This window comes from Sus scrofa, chromosome 1 (genome assembly GCF_000003025.6).
Source record: "Sus scrofa isolate TJ Tabasco breed Duroc chromosome 1, Sscrofa11.1, whole genome shotgun sequence".
NCBI classification, from domain to species: Eukaryota; Metazoa; Chordata; class Mammalia; order Artiodactyla; family Suidae; genus Sus; species Sus scrofa.
The window spans coordinates 14,397,006-14,410,218 of NC_010443.5; the positions used below are offsets into that span (position 1 = coordinate 14,397,006).

The 13,213-nt window shown below is 38.4% G+C and overlaps 1 protein-coding gene across 15 annotated transcripts in view; it reads right to left on the minus strand.

The window, feature by feature from the left end:
- Positions 1–13,213, minus strand: part of ESR1 (estrogen receptor 1) — a 387,875-nt gene that overhangs the window by 179,974 nt on the left and 194,688 nt on the right.

Genomic DNA, 13,213 nt, shown 5'->3' on the forward strand with positions numbered 1-13,213 from the left:
ACAGCAGTGCAGGATCCAAACCGCATCTGCGACCTACACCACAGCTCACAGCAACACCGGATCCTTAACTCCCTGAGCAAAGCCAGGGATCGAACCCGCAACCTCATGGTTCCTGGTCGGATTCGTTTCCACTGCACCACAAGGGGAACCCCATATTTCCCAGCTGTTAACACAACTCAATGGAGTTCTGTAGCAATGGAAGTGTTCCATAGCGGGGCTGTGCAATCCAGCAGCCCCCAGATGCTCGTGGCCACTGAGTTCTTGAATGTGACTGGAGCAACTGAAGAGGTGTATTTACAATGTTATTTCATCATAACTCATTTCAGGTTAAATGCCTGCAAGTAGCTCGTGGCCATTTACTGGGCCATGCAGGAGACAGGGGTGCAACAACTACATGACATCTGATACCTAAAAGTGCTCGAGAAGAACAGCATGTATTACAATAGTCTGGAGAGTTTGGAAAACAATTCTGGAACCCTCCCTCAGAAAATTAACCTAATTGGTTTGGGAAGGTGCAATGGAAGCAGGATTGCTATCTCTAAATCGGAACAATAAATGAGCTTAAGTAAGAAGATGCTCCCAGGATTAGAATTTCTGGCACTGGCTCCCTTTTACATCACTTGCGGAGGCAGCTGTAAGGGAGGCATTGCCGGGTCAGAGCGAGTTATGAAGTGAAATGGCACAGTTGTGAGGCCTCTGCTTGATATTCAGAGATTGTTAAGGGGAGCTACAAGGATACAGGAAAACGAAATCTCAGAAAGATACAGACATGGGAAGGAATAGGAAAACTCATTGAGCATAGAACAGTTATGAAACTTAGAACAAGTGAACCGGTTCATAGAGTTACTGAAACCGCCCTAAAGAAAAGCTTTCAATAACTACACTTTCCCTGTTAACTATGTTATCCAAATATCTGAGTTTAGGATACTTATTCAACTGGTCAGCCCAGGGAGAGCTTTTGCTGTAGAATATACCGTTGACCAGAAAGCTCTATACTTTTGTGATTTTCTATCTCTATTAGGAAGAAATATTTGAGTAAGCATCCCCAACGGATGTACATATTTTAATTATATGACCGTACTGCCGTACTAACATATTATGAGAATATAACACATATGAGCAATGGACCCCCTCCCCAGAGGCTGTGCCTGCTGTGGGGTGTCCCACAGATTGATTCCTGTCACTAGCGTATGCAGTGGCTCCCTCTGAAAACCTTCCTGGTGACTGAACCAGTCATCTTTGCTGCCTCCACAGAATACAGTGCTTGGAATGTCACCCACTTCCTGAAGCGTGTTCAGCTATTCTCATCTCCCACTCTGCTCTGGCCAATGGCACCCTGGGGCATCTCCTCCAGCCTCAGGAGGCCCTCTGCCTTGGTCCCACAACCAGCTTCCATTTGCAGACTCCTTCAGTTATGACACGATTCCCTAAAAAAATCCACACTCCGCTGCCTCACCCTGAATGGCCAGATGTCCCAGGGAGTCTGTGCCAAGGCAATGGGCTTTCCTTGGGGTTTCACTGCCCTGTAATAGGATAGAGCCCATGGCCTTGGTGTCTTTATGCCAAGCTCTCCCCAGATGAGCTAACCCATCTCCAAGTTTCAGTGAAAGTTCAAGGTCACAGCAATTGGGCTTTGCCTTTTTCCATTATATTCTTTAAAGATGGAGCAGATTACCCTGATTGCAGAACTTGCCCAGATGAAAGTATTTCAACTTTGTGCTATTTGGGAACAGGGTGTACTGCTAGTGGGACGTGGGGCAAGCAATCAGAATGAGCTCCCATGTGTCAGCTACAAAGTCTTTGAAAGAAAATCTGATGGCAGTGGGACGCCTTGCTGAGAAAAAACAAAAAACTTTCATCATCAAACTCTTTGCCAGTAATTGCCTTAAGCAAATACACTGAGATAAAAGGATGGCACCTAAGTTATTGTTTCAAAACAACTTTTACTCAATTGTTTAGAAAGCTTTCATTGTTCACGAAATCTCTTTGTTCCCCATTTACCTTCAAGAGGGATTGAAATCTTTGTGACAAGGGATGGAAAATTTAACTTATTTCTCTACAGCTTCATGAAGTGCCTCCTGAGTGAATCACACTAATCATTTGTGCTTTGGTTTTAAGCAAGGAGGGGAAAGTACACAGTTAGTGGCTTTCCTGCCTTCTTACCACTTTCTTCTATCATCAAAAAACACAAATGTAACCAACGAACATATTAAGACTTCCCCCAAACAGTCATCGATTATTGGTATTTATCAATATCAGGATGCTGATGTTATATGACCTCTTTCCATGATGCTTCTGAGATCACCTAAAATGTAGTTAAATCCAGATGGAGAATAAAATAATCACAGTTGTGAAATGTAGCAGCTAGACGCAATAATAATAACATGCACAGTTGTTATAGTTAAATAGCTGGTCAATCTCATTCCAAAAAGAGAGAAAGAAACATATAAAAAGAATTGCCAAGAAGAAAGTTCCCTAAAAATTAAAGGAAGGAGAACTATTATCCCACTAAATCTATATAAAAATATCAAGTTTTTAAAATTTTACTCATAAACAATTCATGTCATTGTAGAAACAAACAAACAACAACAACAACAAAAATGCAGAGAAGAAAAAAGAAAAGAAAAGGCATACATAATTCCCTTACCCAGCGCTAACTCTTGGTTGGGTATCCTTTGAAAATCGTTATTCGTTTACTTATTCACTCTCTTCTTCTTTATTGCTCAGAATGAGCCTGCATAAGTTAAAATACTTACTTTTTTTTTTTTTTTCTTTTTAGGGCAGACAACACTGGATCCTTAACCCACTTTCTTCATGATATGGTCCATGTCAGTAAATATATTTTATATGTCATATTTTGTAATGCTTACAGGGTTCTTTTATGTGATGCATTATGATTTCTGAACCAGCCACCACTGGATGGATTGTGACAATATATATCAAAAGTCATGGGAAAGATGCATACCTTTTGACTCGGTAAGATATTCCACATCCACACCCAAGACCAAAGCAGAGAGCTGTCTAGTTCACCAAGTGCTCCCCCGATTCGTTGAGTTGTATCAATGGATCTTAAATAAATAATTACTGCAGTGTGCAAAGCTTTAGCAAGAAAGCTGTTCATAGTCTCATTTAAAATTGTGAGAGTTAGAAACAATATAAATATCAATAATTAAGGAAATAATTAAAATATGATATGTCCATTTTGGAATATTAATGCAACCACACTAAAAATCTTCTATTGAAGGATACTCAACAGCATGAGAAATTTTTGAACAAATAAGCAATACAATCCCTAAATTGCAAATTTTTTTAAAATAGATGACATGTCTGAAACAAATAATGTAATGTTTTTGAAGATATGTCTTTAAAATATCAGTATCATGAAAGAGTTAGGAGTAAATTTTTTTAATATGCAAGACCTTTTGGAGAGATTTTTAAAATTTTATTAAAAGTCATTTTTAAAGTCCTAAAATAATGCAGGAATTATATAGTGTTAATAGGTGAGAAAACTCAATGTCATAAAGATGTTGAGCCTCCTTAAATTAATTTGTAAATGCAATGCGGTTTCATCAAAAGTTGATTTTAAAATTCCTTTGGAAGCAAAAATAGCCGTAAATAGCCAAAACGATTCTGAAGAACAAAGTGTTTTTAAAGACAGATTATAAAGTCAAAGTCATTTCAAAGTTATGAAATTTAAACTGTGGTTTTATTGACAAATAGAGGGAAGAATTAGCAAAGAGAGCTCAGAATCAGATTCTCTTACAGAGAAAGTTGATACAAAAAGGAAGTAGCTTTACAGATCAGTGGGGAAATAATGTATTCTTTAATTAATAACTCTGTGACAATTTAGTCCTCAAATTAGGGAAAAAAATGTATTCTTACCTTTCGCTTTTTGGAACATTCTGGAATTTTTTTCCCAAATATTTTGATTCATAGTTGGTTGAATCTGTGGATGTAGAACCCACAGATAGAGAGGGCTGGCTCTCTATTTTTTTTTTTTTTTTAATATTTCAGCATTGTTTGAACTTTCTCTTGCTAGGGTTTGTTCTGCTGATTGTTCTATTTTGTTATTGGTCCTTGTATCAGATGATTATCTAATTTCTTTATTGGATTTAAATCAAGGAGTCACCTAGAACTCATTTCCCTACTTTCCTACAGGGTAAAATTTCAAAATATATTTGGTGAATATCTGACAAATATGGATGGGCGCTTTTCTGACCCATTACCACTATTAAACGCCAGAAACCAACATCACTTTGGGAGGAAACAACACATCCATGTGAAGCGAATCAATTCCACATGTACAACATTTAATTTTGGGAAGGACTCAAGGGAATAAATAGTGAACTATAACCCTGGAGCAAACGCAGTTAAGTAATTCCAAAATCAATTATTATTAAAGAAAATGCTTAAAACTTATTTTTAAAAAATTCTTTCATTTAATGAATTGAAACCATATTGAGAAAGAGAGGGAAAGAGAATTAAAATGTGGGCAAATATGCTTTTTAAAATATCTGTCTGCAAGAGAGAATACCTGGAAAATTCGTGAGGAAATCACCATACTGTAGTATTTTATGGAAAATCCCCATGTGTAGCAAAATACATATTTTTGAACCCTCAAGAAACAAAATAATAAACATAAGGGCACAGGCTAAAGGAAAAAATAAAAAAGGGATTACCCAACAGTAAAGAGGCTATGCTTAGAATGTCTCAAAACAAATGATCTATAAAAGATTTCAACAACCAACAAAAGAGTTCCTCTTACCTGTGATACTAAATACTACTAAAATAATTCAAGAGTAAGGAAATCTTATTTTAACTTAATTTTGGAAATGGCTTTTTTTTTACTTCCTAAAATTTGCTGTTCTTTGTCTTACAGTTTTATTTATTTGTGAATAACAGGTGTAGTTATTTGATGCCATTACTTTTCACGCTTAAAATTACGTAGCAAAGTTCCCACAGGTCTGTACACAATGCCAAAAGAGAGAGAGGGACCAAGAGGGGCAGAGAGAGATCATTATGGTAGTGGTGGTACTTCAGCCATGCTTATGTGATCTGAATAACAGACTTATGTGAAGGGAAAGGTTTATCTAAACACTAAGATAAACCACCTCTTCTCCTTTTTCCATTATCATTAAACTCATCATCAATAACAAATGTTTACAAAATATCACTGTGCTGTGAATAAAACAAAAATATGACTGGTTCCACTTCTAGAAATTGAAAAGCTAACTGCATAGGTAAAGAGATTAACATTTTTAAAAAATACAATACTAAGTTGTTAGCTTGGCTCAACCCAATCTGGCACCTGGACGGTGAATCCTGTACCCATCCAGCTGTGTGTTCAATAAACAAAGATCTATTAAGTGTGGCACCAGGCAGATGGCTGGGTGCTGGTGGAACAGCACAAGCAAAGGGCCAGAAGTCAACAAGCATGAACCCTCTGCTACTCAAGAGGCCAGTCTGGGGATGAGATTCAGTGACAGTCTTGAGGTCAGAGTTAAGTGGTCAGCTTATCTATGGGGTAACGTCTGTACACAATTCTAGCAATGACAGAAAATGAGCAGGCAGATAAATAACCCAGAATTCAAAGCTCTATGTAGATGGGATCAGGCCAAAGGCTAGAAATGAAAGTGAGGCAGAGGAGAGCTGAGGAAGTAGATTTGTTAAAGTCAAGGGTGATGAGGTCAAGCAGGAGTCAAGAGTCAAGATGGCAGAAACTGCTCTCCTGCAGTTGGAATTGACTGTACATCACTGTGTCCAGCTTGTCCTTAGGCTGGCAAGGTTTGAGATGCTCAGTACCTAGATTTCTGACGGCAGCTCACCTGCCCTTCTGTTTAACACACGGAGGAAATATCAGAGGCATTCAGAGGAAAAAGGTGATGATGACTTACAGGGAGTCCTAAATGAGTTTAAAAGGGGGGATTTGGTACAGGGAAACTTATTAGTAATAAATAATGAATAACTTCAGACTGAAGGGAAGCATAAGAGGACTAGGTACTTTCCATGGCCAATGAGCAGACCTGTTTGTTGCAGCCGAAGTTTTCTTAGGAAAGTAGGGAAAAGAGCCGGAAAAAAAAAAATAGATGTGATTCGGAAGATTGAGAACGTTGAATGCCAGGGTTGGCAGGATCCTCGGGGCTAGGCACTACATTTTATAGGTCATGTTTATTTAAACTAAACACACAATAATTACTTACTAAATAATCCTTGATTAATTGTGACAGCATAGTGGAACAATTCTATATGGAGATAAGATTTATTACATAAGGCAAAAACTAAGCATACTCTTTATTACCTATTGTAACCAACTTTTATGAAGGGTTCACTACAGGATAAGTGCAATACTAAAAGCTATGATTAATGCTTGCACAACTGTATTAGGTAGGTATTTTATCATTGCCCTCGTTTGACAAATAAAGCACCTGAGGTCTGGAGAGGTTAAGTATCACACTCACGGTCACACATTCCAAACAAAGCTAAATTTTGAATCTATTCCCAAAGCTAAAGACATAACCACCATGTTACATCATATAAGAACAATAAAACCAAACATCCGTATGCCAATTTGCAATGATAATATTATAATTTATGCCTTTGCTTCTCAGAAGAGTCTGATGAGGTAGTTAATGTTTTCAGACAAGTACATTTCCTACGAGCCTGGGTCCCACAAAGAGAAGGAAAGAAATCTAGGATGGGCAGGACTGGACTTGGCAAAAGGACATATCCTCGTGAATTTTAGCCAGCAGTTGAAACCACATTAAGTACAAAGGGCCATCCAGCAAATGTGAACTTGCTTGATCCCAGGGAGCACTGATAGATAGCACGAGGCTCAGAACTGGTGGGTAAACTGAGACAGCAGGAATTTTAATCCTGGGTCTCTTGAGGGAACAAAGGGGTTTGGTCACCTATATGAAAAGTCTCTTTCACTCTGTAGGTTGCCTAGACATTATGCTCAGTGACTGCATTTTAACCCTTGTATCTCCAAACACCTTCACAGAGTCAATGCTCAATAAAGGCTACCTGTAAATGATTTAGGCTAAGAAGTTTGGACTTGATCTGGCATTCCTTAGGTAACATTTTCTAGATAACACTGCCAAAGCCTTAATACAAGACAAATACAATAATAACTAGTCTTAAGCAAGCTTTTAATGATACAGACCCCCAAGTATAACTTTGTATATTTCTCTCTACCTTAGATTTGCTCAGTCAAGCTTAAACTAAACTATGCGGTGCCGCTAGGTGTAACCAGAATATTTCTTATTCTTACGTGACTCCTCACTTTACCTTTCAATCCCTCTCGGGGCTGGCATATATTTCCCTGATTTCCAAGACGTCTAACAAGTGGGCTGGTTTTATACCTACTGGATAAGTGTTCAAGCAAAAATCACCAGACTTGCATGTGTGGTATTTAATCAGGAACTGCTCAGTCTTCACTACCTTTTTAGCCCTTCCTCTCTCTGTGTCATAAGGAAGACGCTAGAAAGTTCTACCAGTTCTCGGGACTCAAGTCTGAGGCATGACTACTACAGCTCTAATGACAGAAAAGAGCTCAGTTATCTTCTCAAAAGCCTATCTCAATGAACTTTGCCCCTGAACTCTTTCGCTGACATGGTTAAAAAATGGGTGGCGAAATTATAGCCATCTGCTCATATTACCATTCACATCGAACTCACCCCAAAAAGATGCGCTTTCCATGCTAATCAACAAAGAGAATAGCTTTGTCCTTTCCAACACGCTTTTTTCCAGCTGCTGGGTTCTCTGCAAATTTTGCTTGAAATACAAATATGGAGTTCCCTTGTGAGGCAGCAGGTTAAGGATCGGGCAGTATCACTGCAGCGACTAGGATTGCTGCTGTGGTGTGGGTTCTATCCCTGGCCTAGGAACTTCCGCATATCACAGGCAGGGCCAAAAAATAAATAAATACGGTAGCTCCTGAGGTTGTTCCTCATGCTGAGAAACTTGTATACAAATCTTTAGCTTTAGATTCTGACTCTTCTATCATAAACCATAACATTTAAGCTTTAAGATGCTCTAGACACCACTCAGTCCTAAGTCCATATTTTTCAGAAGTGGCAACTGAGTTCACAAAAATTAAGTGATCTATCCAAGGGTTCCCGAAAGAGCCAGGTACGATCCTGACCCTCAGCCAGGACTCCTTCTCATTGACAAAATCACCCTTTTTTATTACCAGAATAATCAAAATATTTTTAAAAGAAAACAGGCTTTCAACAAATACTGAAATTGTTATTTGAAAATAGTGAAAACCTTTAGCCTAGAGGAGAAAATGTCCTTTTTAAATTGTATTAAGCAATAGGAAGTAATTAAATATTAAGTAATTCTTTTAAAAGAACCATCATATTCTTCATATAAATTTATTTTGGTACTTGCACTGTGCAACTAAGCCAAGTGTGTTGATTAATGATTTTGTTGAAGAAGAGTAGTATTTTGCGCCCACAGTACTTGTTTCTAAGTCATAATTTTGGTCTGTGTAATATTAGTATCTTATTTATGCATGTGTCCATTTTTCAAGATGATCTGAATCCCTCTCGGTCAGGCAGACAGTGCAGTACAATGAAAAGAGCCTGACCCAGGTGTCAGGAGTCTTGGCTTCTGGTCTGAGCAGTTAAGCAGCTCTGTGACTTGGACAAGAACAATGAGCTAAAACACAAAGAGGTGGACCAGGTGATCTTTAGGTTCTTTCAACCCTAAACACCATTTATTATCCTAATCACAATCATTGAAACAGAAAGTAAACACATGAAAATGTGTGAGGTCGTGGGCTTACAGAATTTAAAAACAGCAATTTATTCATACAATTACTGCCCCCAAAGTTCTGCATTGTGTAAGCTGGAGCCACAGAAAGGGTCCTTGCATCATCTCAAGAACAATTTACTTTTGCAAAAGCAAATCATCGGAACAAGAAAGACTGTTTCTGGAATTTTTCAAAAAAAAAAAACCTGTCAGCATTCCTTCTAACATTCAAGGTGAGACATGGCCATTCTTGAAAAAGTAGAGGAAGGCCCCTTTTCTGCCCTTTAAAACCCAAATGACCCCTAAATAGGCAATACAATTACTTCAGTATAAAAAAATTAAATTAGTATTCCATCATATATAAAAATAAAAGTATGATTACTGATTTATACATGCTGTGAGCTTCTACTGAAATATTAAAATAACCTTACTTTTGTTTTTTAATCTCCATTCAAAACCAGTTGTAACTTACCCTAAACCCACATCCAAGTGAACTGGTAAGATATAGCATATCCAAAAGCAGTTTCTGTTTTTCCATAAGTACTGGCTCACATCTATTCCCTTTCTTTTTTCTGCCCTACAGTGTCCACTTATCATGTATATCAGGGAGAAAATAAAATTCGCTTTTGTATTCAGCACCCCAAACCAGCTGTCAGACATGCTAGAGAGGAGATTCCGACACTGAGGGTGGAAGAAGAGTAAATAAACCCATAGGTCCCTTCCAAGGCTAAGAATCTATGACTCTTATTATTTCAGTCCAAAATCTGAAAAGTTCATATTTCAGATTTTGAAAGATTAAAAAAATGGTTCCAGAATTTTAACTGCCATGGCACTCTGAAGTCCCCCACCCCTGTCCCCTCCCTGCCCTCACAAACCCTAAGGATTCATCCATTGGACTTGCACTGGCCCTTGAACATCATCTGATAAAAGCTTGAAATGGGCTTGTGTTTTGGGGCTTGTTCTCCGTTTGTACCTCTGCCATCACCATGAGAACATACCTGGACCAGCCTGCTGAGGGATGAGAGACATGTCAAGCAAAACTGAGTCACTGAAGCTGCTCCAGCCAAAGCAGCCAGCTGATCTCCAGGCACATGAGTGAGCCCAATAACTATCAGCCATTTCCCAGTCCATCTCCCTGACATGTGAGTAATAGATACTTACTGTATGCCACTGAGCTTTTGTGGTGAGGTTCTGTTCCACAGTAAAAGCTAACTCCTATACACATTTTAATTTCCAAGCAGATTTTCTCCCTTAATTAGAAAAACAGGACTCAATGCTCAATCTATTCATAGCTCAACACTTACAATGCACTTCCAGTTTTGCTCATTCATTCTATTAATTCATGCATGCTATGACTATTTATTGACTATCTATTAGATGCAGGCATGGATCTACATGCTTGAAATACATCAGTGAACAAAACATATAAACTCCAGAAAAGTTCCCATCTGAAGGTAACATTCTAATAAGGGAGACAGACATGAAAGAGTAAATCACGTAAAAATTAATTATATGGTGGGTTATAAGGTGGAAATGCAATGGGAAAATAAAGAAGTAGAGCAGGATGGGGTCATAGGAAGATTGAGAGTATTGTGGGGTGGGCGGGAGAAGCAAACTGCACTATTAAATGGAATGGTCAGGATAAGCCTGACTGATAAATTCCCCACATGGCTAAAGTGAAATAAGCAGGAGAAAGGGGAATAGGAAAAGAGGTGAAAGAAGTAAGAATGGGGAGCAGGCAGGGTCTCATGACATCAGCTGAGTGAACTGGGAAGCCATGCAAGGTGTCGAGAAGGAATAGGATTTGATTCACATTTTTAATGTATCGCTGGGGAGAAGCGAGGGAAAAAACATACAGGGCATCAGCAAGAATTTGGGAGAAAGATAATGGTGTTTCAGATGAGAGGGGCAACAATAAAGTTGATGAGAAGTGGCCAGATGCCGAAAATTTCTGAAGGTAGAGCCGCCATAACTTTCTGAACGTGAGGTAAGGGAGAAAGAGAAGAGTCAAAAATCACTCAACTTGTTTTGGTCTGAGCAATTCGAAAGAGAAGTTATTAGCTAAGATGGGAAGCGTCACAGATAAAGCGTATTTGAGGGTAAGGATAAGAAATTCAGGTTTGAACAAATTGAGCTTGAGAGGTTTATTAGACACACGTGAGGCAGACATATGAGAAGTTGCATAGAGAGATTATGGACTTGGAAGAAGCTTTGGGCTAGAGGTACAAACTGGGGAGTCATCGCATATAAATGGCACTTAGAGCCATGGGACTTAGATGACATGAAAAAGGAGTGAGAACAGACAGGGAACATAAGAGATCCTGCACTAAACCCTGGGCCACCCCACCATTAAGAGGTCAAGAAAGAAGAGAAAAAACACACAAAGAAGACCTAGAAAGAGTGACTGACGGGGTGGGAGGGAAACTAAGTGTGTTGTCCTCAAAGGCAAGTAACGTAGATACATTACAGAGGAGAGAATTATCTACTGTCAAATGCCGCTAGTCTATCAAGATGAGGGCTGAGAATTGACTGTTGGATTTAGCAACATCAAGGTCAATGGTAACCCTGACAGAAGCAATCTTTGGTCAGTAGAGCATCAGTCTTTGAATTGAGCTGGTCCCATCAAGTTTGTAAGAAAGGTTTTCAATCTGTGTTAAGAAATCGCAAAGCAGTATGGTTCTTACAAGGATGGAAGCATTGGCTGCTTGCCAGCCTGCCTCCCTGGACTGAATTAACAAAACTGTCACAGATGCTGACCTGCCTCCCTATTAGGCAGATGTAGCAGGATGCCTCTTTCATTTTTGCCAAATTTTGAGAAGAATAACTAAACAGTCATCTCATTTTTTTTCATTCATGCTAAATTAACAGACATCTAAATTTCTTTTCTCCTTGGAATTTCACAGCTATGATTCCTGCATCGATTTCCCACCTCTCAGCCTTTCTGACCGCAATGCTGTCATTCACTACCCACCTCCTCTTTCCTTTAAATTCTACAACCCAGAGATATTCCTGACACATTCCACATCCCCTACTATTACCACTGCAGCCACCACCACTAAAGCAGAAACAGAAAGCTATTCATTCATGGGTTAGCTATGTACCTGTTAGACCTAATTCCCTTAGCTCCCCAGGTCCACAGATCCCTGAAGTCTTGGTATCATCATATCATCTGGAAGAAGAGCATAAGATGGTTTCTTTTACTCAGGATTTCTTCTCTCTGCGGTATTTGCATATGTTTGTGAACATTAACTGAGTCATGTGCCGCTCATATTTTTAATCAATTACTTTTTATGCTAAATGTGAGTGGCAGCATGGAGCACTATCAGGTAGAGGTGCACTGGAAGGAGAAAGGACTCTGCATAGAATCTAGGATTCTAGGTTTCATTCTTCTGCTGGGTAGCTCTGAAGCTTTGATCAAGTCATTTCCTCTCTTTAGCCTTGGTTTTTTGTTAGCTGGAAGTTGAAGAGGTTAGATTAGATCAGTAGTTTGCAAACTGTGTTCCTTAGAGTCCTAGGGCCCCTAGAGAGTTTCTCAGGAACACTATAATGAGTGAAGAGAGGCTATGCAAAATCAGCTTCTATGGTTCATAGATTGAGAATTTGCTGCTGTTGTAAAACATTGGATTTTGTTCACTTTAAGTCTTATACGTGATTCAGTATATTTTTAGTTTGCAACTGAAAAATAATATGGAGGAAGTTTTACATAAATTAAATATCTTAAATATAAACTAGTAAAAAATATTTTTAATATCATAAATATATAAGCTGCTTCTTAAAACAACCAGCATCTCTTTGGTCAAGACAAACTAGCTTTTCTTTAATATTTTCTTAAACAAAATCCTAAAAATGAATTCCCAACCCTGCCTTCTGAAAAAGCTTGGATTCACATGCAGCTACACTTCTCACAAGAATCGTTAGACTATCCCAAGAAAGAAATTCACATTTACATTTTTAATTTATTGATTTGGTTCTGTCATCATTAACATTAATAATCAGGTGATTGCTTGGGGTAAAAAACAGCCAATGTAGGATCAACGAAAACCTAATTTTCTGGATTGGAATCTCATCCTATCAATGAAACAAATTATAGTAACTCATGATAAATATTAAACTTAGGTAAAAGGAAATATTTTCAAACTCACTGGGCATCTGAGTTATTCTCAACATATAACATCCACTTCCTCATCTGTATTATTAGTACCTTATTTTCTCACTTTAAAATTGTAACAGTGTTTTGCTAATTCTTTTCTTTTGTTGCAACATTTATCAAAATTAAACTGCAACATTGTCACCAAAGTAAAGACAAGTTGACCATTATGACTTGATTTCTTATTTCTTCTTTTTTTTTTTTTCTTTTTTATTTTCCCACTGTACAGCAAGGGGGTCAGGTTATCCTTACATGTATACATTGCAATTACAGTTTTTCCCCCACCCTTTCTTCTGTTGCAACATGAGTATC